Below are 14,736 nucleotides of genomic sequence, written 5' to 3' on the forward strand. Positions count from 1 at the left end.
GAAGTAAGTGACTTGTTCAGATTGAAATGTGTGGCTCACGCAGCCCAACTCGGTAGAATACAAAGTCCTGGAGTTCATATTTTGACAAGTAACAAATAAAAAGTATGTGTATTGAGTGGCAAATAGCAATGCAAACATCCTCAAGTTAGTGTTGGGAGTTCAAGAAAAAAGTATGTTCAGTAGAGTTCTGGGACTGCTGGTGTTATTAACACATCAATATCGGGAAGTTGGGTAATGAGACTGACCAAAAGAAGATGACAGAAGAATTATGGAGATGTCTGGTGCAATCTTTGGATAGGGACAGCTGCTTTCCATTACAGGATTCTGGAAACCTGGCTAAAGCAGCCCTGTCCTGTCAATTGCTAGCAGCAGGAGGAAGCCATGGAGGCAGAAAAGCATCTTTGCCTCAAGAAATCTTAGTTTTTGCCGAGCCAAAAACTAAGATTGTGTTAGTATCTTTTTCTGCTTTCTTCACAAAAGCAGAACTAGAAGGGAGGCCTAGGCTGAGGTAGTCTGATGGCTCTGCACTCTTGCAATAACAACCCTCAGCTAGCACAGGACCTGAAACCCCTAGCTGGAAAAAAAAAAGAGCGATTTGCTTTGAAGAATGGTTTGATGATATGGTCATGTAATGCTGTCTGCATAAGAATTTGTTACAAAGGAGTAAACGAAGTCACGTGCAAAGTGGTATGTGAATGTAGCTTAGTGCAAAATCAAGCACTTCAAGGAGGCTGATGGCCTGTATAATTACCACTCTATTCTTACTTCTTTTGCCCTCAAGTTTATTGCATGGTCATATGGTTCCTCTTAAGCTTTCTAGTATAAAAATGACTTGGGAACCTTTCTACTTCAGATTGGCTGTTTTCTTTCTTTCTAAAAACTTCAAAACCCAGCTAGTTTTGAGACAAGCTAAAGGCTTTTTTGCCCTTTTTTTTTTTTTTTAATCTTTGACAGCTTTGGTGTTCTAGAGGGAAGTTGAGGTGGCTGGCCAGGATGTCACTGTAGCAATTCACCCAAATTTACCTGCTATACAACTTTAAAAGGAACTAATCCTCCCATGTGCTTGGGGGCTTGATTTTTTTTAAATTGGCCATGCTGGGAGCAGTTTTCTTTGGAGGTCTTTCCTGGAGATGTTCCAGTGATGCCTGTTAGCTCAGGAATGCATGAAGTGTGGGAGACAGGAATACTTTGGGGGTGTGAGGGAGGACATGCTGAGAGAAGACAGGGATTTGGGAAGGAGGATCTGCAGCCTGGCAAGGGTGGGAATGTGTTGGAGAGGGAGGTTTGGCAAAGATCTGAGTGCAGGAGAGGTTGGGCTTTCTAGTTAAGAAAGTAGGACAACACGTGGAGGTGTGCGTGTGGTAATTGTCTGGGTGTGGACTGCTGGATAGTCTCTGTTTCCGGTTGCGGGAAGGAGATTCAGGTCACAAAGAGGTTGACGTCGCCCTGTGCTTGGGGACCTAACCTCCTCACCAGCCTGTCCCTCAGCCGAGCCGTGAGACTCTTGGACACGGTGTCATTAGTCTGAGCCATGCTGGGGTATGCAGCATGCGTCTGCAGCTCTCCTCTATGTGAAGATTGAGGTGGTGTTTTGCAGCGTGGGGAAGGTTGACTCTCTCTGGCCTAGATGCTGAGGATGTCCCAAGGCAAAGCACCGTTCAGCTAGCTTGGAGGAAAGCTCTGAAGGGTCCCTGATTGCTAATGAGTTTGGCGCTCTCGCTTTACGTTGATCCTTAAGAAACTATACACATGTAAGAAGAAATGCGAAGTCATAGATAAGCACACAAAATGGTGAGCAGTCTGAATTAAGGCTGTCTGGAAAGCCTTCAGTTCAGCTCTTTTGTCTCAGAAAAGCCCTTTCTGTTTTCCCATTGGGTCCCTGCCTCCCTCGGCTAGCTTGCACAACGGCAGGAACAGCTTCCCTAGATACTTTCTGCTCCTGGGTCACAGTGCGTCCTGTTCCCTGCTTATTGCACTGTGTCCACACTGCTGTACAGAACGAGTGGGTAAGCTTGGGTGCCCGTATCACAGCAGTCTGCGTGCTTTGCAAATGCTCTAATACATTTTCCACCATCCCTGGGAGATGGAGAAGTGTTTTCCCCCTTTTGAAGTGTACACTAATTTTAAGTGCTTGGTGTGAGACCCCAGGACCTCATGTTTCACTGGATTCAGTAATATGTAAAATGCTCTGCACGTTCAAATGTTTCTTTAGTTTCAGTTACTGCTGTGCATATTCAGCATTTCTGCTGATCAGGATTTATGGGGTATCAAGTCAGCCACCCAGAAAAGGAGGAACGCGCATTACAACCTTTGCAGCTTTTGTAAGGAATGAGGCAAGGACTCCACAAGTTGTTGCCTTCCCCTGCTAGCTTTTTCTTGAACCTTATTTTTTTCTTATCCTGTTTTTTCTTGAATGTTAACAAGGACTAAGAAGTCCCTTGAGGGAGGGGGTGAGCATAGGAAAATATATGATCATAAAATTAAAGACTATGAGAATACACGTGTATGGAAAAGGAATTTATATTGCACAGAGTTCCAGCATTTCCTATCTTTTAAGTGTCTGACTTTACAGCCCTAATAATAATCTTTTAATGCAGGTATGATTTTGTGTTTGCATAATAATACAGCTAAATTTGATTTAATTCCAAGGCATGCAGGGAAGTAAGAAGATTGATGCCCAGAAAGTTTTTGTGATGGAATTTTACTAAAGAATGAATGTTATGTAACATTTCAAACACACCGAGATCCTTCAAGATGAAGTGTGTGATATAAATGTAAAATATTTGCAAACTATAATTTAGCAACCGTTTTAAAATCACAGTCAGTATTCCAACCTCTTACGTTCGGTGGGTGAGATCCTTTGTCAGCTGAGAGCTAAGGGCAGTGAATGTGAGACTCATTAAGTAATTATATAGGAACATTAATTTCAAATTAATTTCAACAGTTGTCTTAAACATTAGCAACCAAATCAGGAGACCAAAGGCAAACAGTAATGCAGCTTGATACTTCTAATAAATGAAGGCATTTGAAGTGATTTACATAAATCGGATGATAAGCCCTCATTTAATGGCCTTCCAAACGCTCCCCGCCTCCCCTTCCGCTGCCCCTTTGCACGTTGCAGGATGTGGCCGTGCTCCCCATCTCCCTGGCTCTCATTACATCGGGCTTTTCTCAAATCCTGCCTGCGTGGGCTTCTTAATAAACGGTCAGACTTTCTGGAATTTGTTAGCGTGAGCTGGAACCTTTTAATGCTGCTGAATCTGCAGCGCAGGCAGGCATGGGGAAGGAACGGAGCCACCATTGACAAGGCCCCCAAGAAGATAAATGGTGGAGAACAAAAAAAGCAGATTAGGGTATTGGGGGATGCTTGCCTACAGGCAGGGCCGGGGGATGAAAACCAGCCCATCAGCAAGTGAATGGCTCCCGTGTAATGGCTAATGACCAGCCCTTTCCATCTTCCCTGCCCTGAGCTCAGGGCTCCTCCCGACGCGGAAGGGCCCTGCTCTGGCTGTGCGCTGCACCGGCCGCGCCGGAGGGCCGGGGTGCGGGCGCGGCGCGGCGCGGCCCGGCCCGGCCCGGCCCGGCCCGGCCCTGCCCTGCCCGCGCTCCGGCCGCCGGCCTCGCCTTCCTCCTGCCACGGCCACGGGCGCAATAAAAGCACGCACTTCCGAGGGAGCTGCTGGTCTGAGAGGTGTTACCGGCAAGACAGGGCAGCTGGGCAGGGGGGGTGGTGGGCGGTGCTTCCCCTTCTTGGGGTACTGGTTTGCAGCGTCCGAAGAGGGGGCGGTGGAACTATACGACACAAGCCTCTAACGTCCATGAAGATGAAAAGGACGAATTGTCCCAGTCACAGGGCTGCCCAGCGGTACTGTCGAGCTGGCAGTAATGTTGGGACCTTGGTTTTCAAGACTTGGGTAACGAACCGATGCTATGCAGCCATTTCTCCCTCGGGGAAAGCACTGGGGTGGCTGGGTGGTACCAACAAATCAGAAAACAAAGGTGTAACGATTCTATTTGTGCTTAGCTCAGTACCGCTTTCTTACGCCGAAGAGAACCGGTTCGGGTCAGAAACGCACAAAGAGGCTTAGGCTCTAGCAGCAGAGTTTGAGCAATCTAACTCTGAAGTATTTACGTTAGCTTTCCTCCTCCCCTCCCAAGCTGTCTGTTGTGCCCTCCATGCAGGTGAGTGTGAGCTGGTGCTTAAACTGGCTGAGCCGAGAGCCAAGCATGTTTTCTTCTTGGCCGTCAGTTCGCCATGGAGGAGGATCCCAGCAGGGCTTCAGGGCAAACGGGAAACCGTGGCAGCAAGAGGTCAGATAAAAAAACCCCAACCTTTTCTACCTGAAGATTAAAATGGGAAAGGATGAAAATCACTCCTAAGCAGAAAGCAGCATCCGAGAGGGTATGTGAGCACATCACATGGCACTATGGTTGAATCACTGTAGAGAGGGATTCACTCCAAATTCTACATGTGAAATGGCAAGACCTCTAATGTAACCAGTAGTGTAGATGGATCCATTACAAGACTATTGCTTCAGTGGCTTTTTAGGGCATATTATTATTATTATTTTTTCTGGAGCATATTCAAAATGCAGAGGGTGCAGTACAAAGCGGACCTAATCTCACAGGTATGAGCTGAGTTCTGTGGCTCTCCTGCTGCAGGGCCCATCTCCTGAGGGCTCAGCGCTGCGACCAGGTGTGGCTCTTGGGTCTGTTCAGAGCCAGGTTCTGGCCGCAGCTGATCCCTGGTACTGCAGAAGAGAAACGGGCTGTGCAGGTGTGGCAGCAAGATGGGTGCTACTGCATGTTGCCTACTGGGAGCCTTGGCTTCAGCCTAGGAATGTGACTTTCTCCCAGCCTCTGACTTGACATTTCACAGATGAAGCATTAGGTGCTAAGAAATTTAAGGGATTTCATAAAAATGTGCATTGGATTCTGTTCCTTGCTCAGCTACTCTATGATCAATGTCCATTAGAGGAGAGAGAAAAATACTGTTTCATTGCCTGTGAGCACAGGTAAGATTACATTGGTATGGTACATCTTTCCCAGGATGTAATTTCTAGGCATTACTAGGCTGAAGCTTGCCTCATTACAGGCTGTCTGTTCCCCTTTGTAGGTGCTTGCTCTCTGCACCACAAAGAGGGTCTGGCATGGGGTAAGCCTTAGAGGTGTTACAGCAGTTAGAAGAGTAATTATAAAACCAATGGGTAGAGATTTGATTGCAACTTGACGGAGCTGCAGAAACTCTGTGACTCATCTTAAATAGAATATATATATTACAGTTATAAATAGGCTCCTTTTTTGTGGTTGCAATGACATATTTAGAAATTGCTGTTCTTTTTAAAAATAACTTTGATGTTACATAGATATCTGGGGCTTGCAGGTTACATTGTTTATTGAGAAAACATGCACTTTAGCAGTAGCTTTCTGTCACACGAGGCATGCATGGTGCTTTTACAAACACAGCATCAGACATGGCCCCCCTGCCCTGAGACTCTCAGTGAGACAGAAACAACGCACCGGATACGTTGCAAGAGAGGATGGAGTGGGTTGTGATGGCCGTTGGTAAAACAGCATGAATAATGATGTTTGGGGGCAGGCAGAAGAAAGGCAAGAAGAGTCTCCTGAGTGAAGAGGTTAGGATGAAGAAAGGGACACCCTGGTTCAGCCTCAGTGGATAAAATGGACTGGATCCAGGTTGCTTCTGGACTGAAAAGGCTGATATGAAATGAGCTCTCTTCCTAGCTTGGAGAACGGCACACCCAAAAGGCATGGGGGAACTTGGTCAATTTGTTTCATATAGGATACAGTTGAGTAGTGATCTAGTTGTAGTTCTCAAGTTCCTTAATGGAGAAGAAAATTGTCCCATATGGAGATGGCTTTTTAAACTTCACAATAAAGGCAGAGTAAGATTGAGAGATTGGAAGCTCAAGTTAGACAAATTCAGGCTGTACATTTTTACAGAAAATTTAGGCTGTACATTTTTACAGCAGGTTCTGAGTTGAGCCATTGAAAGATTTTTCTCCCTCAGATGTAGTGGTCTGTCCACCATGGAGCTGGTAATCAAGATTAGGCTGCTTCTTTATGCTTTGTGATGGCTGAGCAAGAGGGTGTAGGTGCGATGCAGGAATGGCAGTATGGAAATACGGACGTATTAAAGGGAATAAGTGCAGACAAGCATTTCAGTCCTTTCTCACCATAGCTTTCCTGTTCTCCCTCTGCTCAGCGCTGCAGTGATTTTTGCTGTGTGTTAATGGTATGCAACGTGAGTTCGTATTGTACCGTCTCTAACCTCTTCCATGACAGAAGGCAGTAAATCAGGCAGTCTGCCTCCCAGGTTCTTATCTCCTCCTGGTTTAGCTTCGTTGATGTCAAAGGTTGTTTATCAGTTTCACATTGGTGTGGCATCAGAACCTGGAGCCTGAGAACATGGAGTAAAAATGGTCTGCAGTCATGGACTCGAGGAAGCACCACAGGGGTTTTTGTGGTGTGTATGGAGCTGCTCCCCAGGCACCACTGGACTGCTGGGTCCTTCTGTGTGTAAGGGGCACGGGTCTCCTTTCACTCCTTCAGAAGACTGCGGAGGCAGGGATTTAAATGCAACATCTTAACTAGATTAAAACTCCTTACAAACTTTCAAAATACTGAGCAAGGTGTACAAATTCTCAAATATTTGATGTTTCCAAGGGGCACTGGTTGGAGTCCAGTGGCTGGAGTCCATCCTATCGGAACTGTGTTGTGAGCTTCAGCTCTGTAAATTGGGAACGTAGAAGTGATTTTTCCCCTGGGAAGTCACATTAGCAAGAGCACTCGGGGAGCTTCCTCCTCAGTTTTGCTGAAGCTAGTTCCAGTAGGTGGAAGAGTCTTATGCTGGTCTCACCTTTACCATTTCCACAAAGGTTTTGAAAACAGGAGAAAGGGGCAGGGAACAACCACAGAACTGACTCAGGAGAAGATTCCCTTTAGCAAGAAAAGTAAATATTCTGCATATTGACAAGGTAAGTATCACAGTACAACACCACCTTAATACAGTGAAGGTCCCGCATGCCTGAAGAGCAGCTGTAAGAGGTCAGACCAGAGGCTCTGTGCCCAGAGGGGTCAGCTGCTGGGAGAGCCTGACGGGGAGGAGCATGCCATCAGAGCCAAAGCTTCCCGTGCAGGTAGACACAGGTGTCCTGTTTTGAGTGGGGAAATGGTCATGGAGGGGCATTTTTGCCTTCATGGGAGGATGTCTCCATGGTGCAAGCTGGTGACTTTTATAGCTATGATGAGCGACGAGCAACAGTGATCGTCTGAGGCACTTCAGCATCAGCTCTGTAGTGAGCACCGTTAATCGTCATCACTGATTGCTCTTACTGAGACTTCAAGTGATTGGAGAAACTGCCCGACGTTCATGAAAGGAGTTGAACCTCTTCAACCTACTGCTGGAAAATCTTGAAAACAAATATATGGTTAGTTTGGGAGGGGATAGGGTAAGTCAAATATTGCATTAGTGGGTTTGGAAAAACATATGAGGAAAGAAAAAATGTAATTGTAGAGACAGCAAGAGAAATGTGGAAATGCAAAAGAGGTAAAAGCCACAACAGCCACTGAGCTGAACAGGGTAAGAAATGTTGAATTCAGGCTGGGACCACCTCAGAGGCAAAGCATCTGGCTGGCATTCCTCAAGGAGGTACGTGTTGCATCAGGATGAACGCTTGTGCCTGATCCCCATGCCTGAGTGCTGTAGGTGTTTTGCCAGTGTCCGGTATGCAGAGCGGCACCAGGGCCTGGGCTGTGCCTGTCTATCTATATGTCAACATATCTGTTTTACAAAGTGATGGCAAGCTCCCAGCTGGACGTCCTTTGGGGAGAAACCTTCCCTTGGGGAGATACTCCCCCTGCAGGAGGGTGTTCTGGTTTTGCTTACTTTGAAATGTTGGAAGTAGCTGCTGGTTTTTCCAAGGACACTTTGTTGCATGTCCCCACCTGGGCACATCCTGTGGCATTAGCCAGAATGTCTCTGGATAGAAATTCTTCTTTTTCAGAAAATATTTAGTTCCTGAAGCCAAGAGTCTCTGAGGGGATGTACCACATTGAGCTATATGTTTCAGATCTGAGATCAGGATAAACACAGAAGAGAGCAGGGGACTGTATGAGGGTTACTGCAACTCCTTATCCCAGGGCAGGGAGCGGCTGGGTGGGTGGAGGTCCCCTTCTGCACCTCTGTCTGCCACCCATCAGTGGAGGACCTGTGCCCGGGTGTAGGAGTGGCAGCCAGACCCACTGGTGATTTGCCAGGCAGGGTCTTTCACTCCATCGCTTGTTGTGCAGAGTTTCAGCAGCTCCTGGGTCTGTGCTGAGGAAAGAGTGATAAATGAAAATTCCATTTTTTGGGCAATCCCACACCACCTATTCAGGAATATTTCTGCTATTTTAAAGAAGTCACAGTCTGAGACCCTGTTGGTCATTTTTATCTGGTAAAGTTTCCTGAATTTATAGCAGTGTATTTTCCATCACCCAACACTTATGTACCTGAAATTTGTACCTCATTTTTTGCTTTCCCCTGCCAAAACAGTCTTGCTCAGGTTGCCGGAGCTGCCTTTTAACAGGCTTACAGACCACAGGAGAGCTTCAACCTCAGTACAACCCCTACCCTTCCGGGGACCCCACCCAGGTGGGTCTGTATTTTGTTACACCTTCTGTGGACCCTGCGTCCTCCAATGTGCCATCTGTCCTTCCACCTCGGTCAGAGGATTTAGTGAATGTAGTTGCCCACAGATTTTTCACTTCTCGTGTGCGGGGTTAAAAACTCCCACTTGCTAATAAATGGGGCGAATGATGTGGAGGGGTGTCGGGCCGGACGGAAGAGGCACAGAGCTCCAGGGCATCAAACGGCAGAGAGGAACCGCAGGCTCCTCTCAGCTGCCACCTCAGAGGGGGCAAAGACGGTGGGGTGGGAAGAAGAGCGGATGTTGCCTTCTCAGCGGGGTCAACGCTGTGATAACACAGTATGCTGTTTTCAATATTCCACTTAACTACTATCACTGCCACTCTTATAATTAGCAAATAAGTGAATTGCATGCTATTAATGATCACTAGAAATTCCTATAAGACTGTCCTATTAAAGTGGTCTTTCATGTTATCAGAGGCCAATGCTCTCTTTGATAGTCACCCATTACTTCGATGGCTTTGAAGCTGCATTTCTGTTTCATTTGAAATAAAACTGAGGAAAGGCAATATTACAATCACAGGCCTGTGTTTGTTTTAATCGGGAATGCATTAGCATTTCAAGGAAAAAAAAATTTGCCTAAAAATCACCAGGCGATCACCAGAGCGATGCTCAAATAAGGTTGTGAAGTGACGAGGTGGAAATCTGCGCTCCTGGTAATGAGGTGGAAGTTGAGTAACAGCAAAGGGAACGTACATAAAACAGGAGGTGTGCAGAGCTGCATTACTATAAGGGCCATCGAATCACACACACGGTGTCGGGGAGTTGGCACTGCTGATTTTGCTGGAGATTCAGCAATTTAAGTAACCTAATCAAGTGTCATAATTGATTGGAGGTTCATTTCCTCTCTTGGAAATCATTAACGGTGGTCATTGCTTGCTAAAAGCATTTAATACTCCCTGCAATGGAGCGAGGGCATTTCTCCCCCTCGCTGACAGAAAGCCATTGCCAGCATGTGGCCGGGGAGCACGGTGGCCAGCAGCTCCACGCTGGCCACCATTCCGCCCCTACAAAGGGGCGCAATGCCCCACACGTGGAGGAGGCCCTGCCGGGAGAACGGCAGGTCTTTCACGGCAGCTTCGCCGGCCATTAACGAGCTGCACTTGATGCCAGGGAGGAATGGGCGTCGGGAAGCGGCGTTGTGCAGCATTGCCTCCTTCTTTGTGCGAAGAGGTGAGACGTCGGGACTTTGTTGTTCAACTTGCTGAAACGCAGGACTGCCGATTAAATCCTCCCCTCTGAGGCTGACAGCCCCATCCACCCCCCACCCCTGCACAAGGGGTCACAAGGAAGACCCGACTTCTGTCCTCGGCTACGTGCATTGCTGGGACCCTTCAGCCCCCGCGTCCGCTGGGGCCCTGCTGCCCTGCTTGCGAGGGACATGGGAGAGGTTGAGCCTGCAAAGCCAGTCCAGCCCCACGTTGGCGATGTTCAGCTGCGTACAGGTGTCCGCACCTATGTGTAAAAAAGAAGGTGTTCGAGGGCAGAGGTGCCCAGGTTTACTCCTTGCATGGGTGGCAGGTGCCATCGGTGTGAACTCAGCCCTCGATCCTTCCTCCCGGTGACGCTTGCCTAAGGGCATACCTAAAGCTGGGCAGCAAAACCTCTCCATGGAAGAGCACAGCTCTGGCAAAGGGGATCACCATTGCAATGCCCTGTCCAGATCACAGACAAGTTCAGTGGTGTTAAACGCTTCCCATTTTACATGTAGAGAGCAAAGGATTACTTTAATGTGTTTTGAAATAACCTCTCTTGTATTTAGCCCACACAGGAGATAAGACAATCTCTTAAGGTTTGACAATATTAAAAAGGAATATTTCAGTCCACAGGAAAGGGTTTTTAATTTTACTTTAGGGAGCACTTGGAAAATACTGAGCTTTATTTTTAAATTAAATGTAACCAATGTTAAAAAGCTGCTTGTAAATCAGGATTTCTGACCTCCAAACACACAACATGGGTTCCAGTGAGCAGATTTCTGCAGGCTCCAGAGAAGTACTTTCACCAGGTAGCTATACTATTGTGACAACTTAGTGTAATCATTGTAATCAGCCAAACCAATTACAGTGTAACAACCTACTATACACATAATATTCTAGGTATATATTAAGGATGTTCTGTTAAAATTGGTAAAAGTCCTCTATTTCAGCAGCAGGAAGAAAAGCCTTCATCACTATTTTTTTCATGCTTCATTTCAGTGAAGACTTAAATATAGTTGCATTTATATTTTGCACCTTGGAAAATATTTTTATTTTAAAATAACACATTAAAGCTTTGAGCCTGAAAACACTAATGCACAAGAGTAACTTTATTTATACATTAGGAATATTTTAGTCAAATGGTCTAATGTTTGCAGAATCAGATTCTGAAAAATAATGTACTATTTTATGTTGTACCACTATTGGTGCAAAAATTAATGGATGCATTATTTAAATCAGGCATTTAGAGAGAAGCTTTGCAGCTTGGCTGTTTTTTGCTATCATATTGTTGGAAGAAACAAGTAAATAAAATCTGAGGGAAAGGGAATTGAAAATAGAGGGAATGAAATGGAAACACGTGAAATGTTCAAGATGTGAGGCACACCTGCTTCAGCCTGAAATGTCCCAGATTCAGAGCAAAGGCAATTTTCAACCTTCCCTCCGACCCAGGATTTAGTAAAACTCTTGATCCGTCTTTTCACATCTAAAAAATCCTTTCATCATTTTGGTTTCCATCAACCCCAGAGGTTAAAGCTTCCCTTTCAGCTCTGATTATCACAGATGTGGCTCTGTATGAGTGGAGACCCCGGTTTTACCCAGGACTGGCCTTTGCATTCAAACTCAAATGCCTTTTCTTCCAAAGCTCACACACACCAATTTGTTTAATGCTCTGGATATTAAGTATAGTCTTCAGAGAGAACACTTGGGACTTTGCTGAAGCAAGGTCACTTTTTAACCAGAGGAGCCAATGGTCTGTGGCTTCAGCCAGGACAGCGAGCTGTGCTTGCTCGGATGCTGGAAGGAAGAAGGTCTACAAGCAGTGCTGCTAGAGGAAACGCAACAAACCTTTCCCGCGGGGAAATGAAATATTATCCCACACGGGCCAACAACAGAAGTGTTGGGTTAATTAGGCAAGTGAATCGTGCCTGCTGCCTGATGATGTCCTACACACAGATAACCATGTTTGCTTCTGGGAGTCATCCTTACTAGACCTTTTATTAGAGACCTAAGTAGCTGGTAATGGGAAAATACACCACCTGCCTCCATCAAAAGTATTTCTTGATTCCGTTAAAATTAGATTTTTGACCTTGAAGTTGTGGTACCGTTTTTGTTGCTGCTTCTGTCCCCCTGGAGTAGCTGCTGTGGTCTTAGTGCCATCGTGGTATCTGCGGGAGGGGTCCCCACGCGGAGGCTGGGTTCGTAGCACACTCCACTGGGTGCTGAGGTGGGTGAGCTGTAGCTCGGAGTCAATGTGGAGATGCAGTGCCCTTGGGTGGTTAAGCGGTTCCTGCCATCATCACTGTAATTTACAGGTAGCAAAGTGAAACCTATATTTTAAAAAAATCCCCCATGAAAGCACCTAGCTAAATAACTTTAATCCCATCCTGTCACTTTGTACTCACAATCCACTTTCTGTTTCGAGCCTGAGCCACCAAGCTGGGGAGACCAGCCCTCCTCGCACACTCCGTTGGCAATACTTGGACATTTCACACAGACGTGCACCAGGGAGTTCCCAAAAGCCACAGAGCTGGTTGTGTGGGGAAACCAGGAGCAGAAATACCAGTGAGACTGAAATAATGACAGTCACAACCCTCCACCTACAATAGCATCTCAGTGGCATGAACTGTAGTATCATGGCAACTCTAACTCCTTCCCAGGCCTGAGGTCTTCACAGAGATGGGGAAGGGACAGAAAGGGACCCCTGGATGGGATGTTTTGTGCTCACCGAACCGGGTTATTACTTTCCTGAGTAAATGCAGTGTGGACTTGTTGGGAAATAGAGCTGAGCTATTTCACTTTCTACACGGTGGGTGGTTTTCTACTGCATCATGACCTGCAGGAGCTCACCATCTCCCAGGAAGGCCTGACCATCTCTGTTTCTTCTGTTTTGGCTTTTTGCACCTGTCCAGCTCCTCTTCCTGCTATAAACATTTCTGGGTAAAGCTTTATTATACACTTCAAGGTGCATATATGCTCTCTGACGAACGACTTTTAAAAATGGTATCTGCCTTTTCTTCCTAAATAGGCCCCTTTTACACAATAACTACCATGCATTTCTGATGGTGAATATGTAAATAGGTGAAAAAGAAAATGCATCCACTGTCACACAGAATAACATTGCAGCCTTAAACTTCAGATCCATTCAGGATGATTTGCTAACATTTGGTACTCCAAGCTGAAGTGCCAAAATTGCCTGTCTCATGCAATTTTCAAACATTCCACCCGCACAGAATGAAGAAAAAATAGCTATCTCCAAGAGAGAGCAAACTTCATTTAACATGTTTTACAAAGTACTAAATAGCTTTCCTATTTCAGATGAAGAGCAGAGAATATGTCCTTTGTGCTGTACTTACCAAGTACTTGTAATATCATATATTCCAGGTAGTTTCAAAGAAACTATAACATACTGCATGACTATGATTATTTATCAAAACCACAATCACGTAACTTTGTATGATCCATGAGCTCAGTGGGGAAAAAATTAATTTCTATTGCTTTTAATTTCTTGAAGAATTGAAATAATTTCCATTAAAATTATTTTGAAAAACTAAAGCTTTCTCTAGTCTGCTTGCTAAATACAATTGCAACTATAGGGTGTTTTGGGTATCATTCAACAAGAAGCTCACTATCTAACGATAGTCAGATATCCCTAATCCTAGGACTGGTACTGCCTTTGGTAGTCTGGGTCTTCTGTCACATCAGAGTTTTTTATAGACACAGGCAATTATTTTTCCATATGTAAAGACATTTACAGAGTGTACTTCATAAAACAGAACTGCTGTTCAATCTGACAGGTGAAGGGTGACTCCCTAGAAAGTCTATTTGTCTGCACAACAGCCATGTTTTTACAAAGAAAACCCAATTTCCGCAAATGCAAACCTGAATTACAGAGGGGGGTAAAGGAAAGGCCCAGTAAGCCTTGTGCAGTGGAGTCCAGGCTCAATGGGGGGGTTTGAAGCTCTACAACAATTATTTATTACTAATAAATATTTCATCTGAGCCAAGGACTGTCCTTACAGTTTGTAGAAACCTAGTCCATGAACATGGATAACTGCAGAGCATATGCACCATTTTGGTTTATACTACTTTTCTCCAGGAATATTGTTGCTTTATCATTGTTTTTTGTTAGTAATTGTACTTACAAACTTTTGTGAGAAGGAACCATGGTTTCTCAACATGGGTGAGAATTCAGAAACATTTGAGACTACTTTGTATGAGATAATCTCCCCAAATATCCATGCTTCCTAAAAATATCTAAATTATTCCCATGCCCTTTAAATTGTTTAAAACAAGCAAATTTTCCCTTAAAATAATTAAAGGTTCCATGCCAAATTGTTGCTGATTTGCAATTGATTTGTATGTGATGCAGAGTACCTTGGAACTGGACATAAAGAATTGTGGTTTTTTTGCATAGACTTGATACGTTGGATCCAGGTCAAAACTTGTAGTCAGGACAACTGACCCTGGAAAATACGGACTTTTCTATGGCAGAGGGAAAGCAGTCTTTTGAATGGGGGATGCTTAATTTGTGAATATGACATAGTGCAGACTTCCTTGCCATATTTCCAGCAGTTTTTCTTGCCCTCTGGGCTTGAACTACCAGGAGAACAATTTGTCTTGTGATGTTTGGCATTTCTGCTGCTAATGCCAGAGTAAACTAAGGAGAGAAAAGGCAAGTGGAAATTAAAAAGGTGCCACGTGCAACTCAAAAATAAGGTTAAATTTTAGACATCTTTCATTTTAGCTCCTCAATTCTACAATATCAGCTGAAAAATATGGCAGCCACTTCTGAGGGTAGGTCTCTGTGGTATTTGCTGAAACAACCAAAAA

Source organism: Ciconia boyciana, chromosome 2 (genome assembly GCF_034638445.1).
Source record: "Ciconia boyciana chromosome 2, ASM3463844v1, whole genome shotgun sequence".
Classification (NCBI taxonomy): domain Eukaryota; kingdom Metazoa; phylum Chordata; class Aves; order Ciconiiformes; family Ciconiidae; genus Ciconia; species Ciconia boyciana.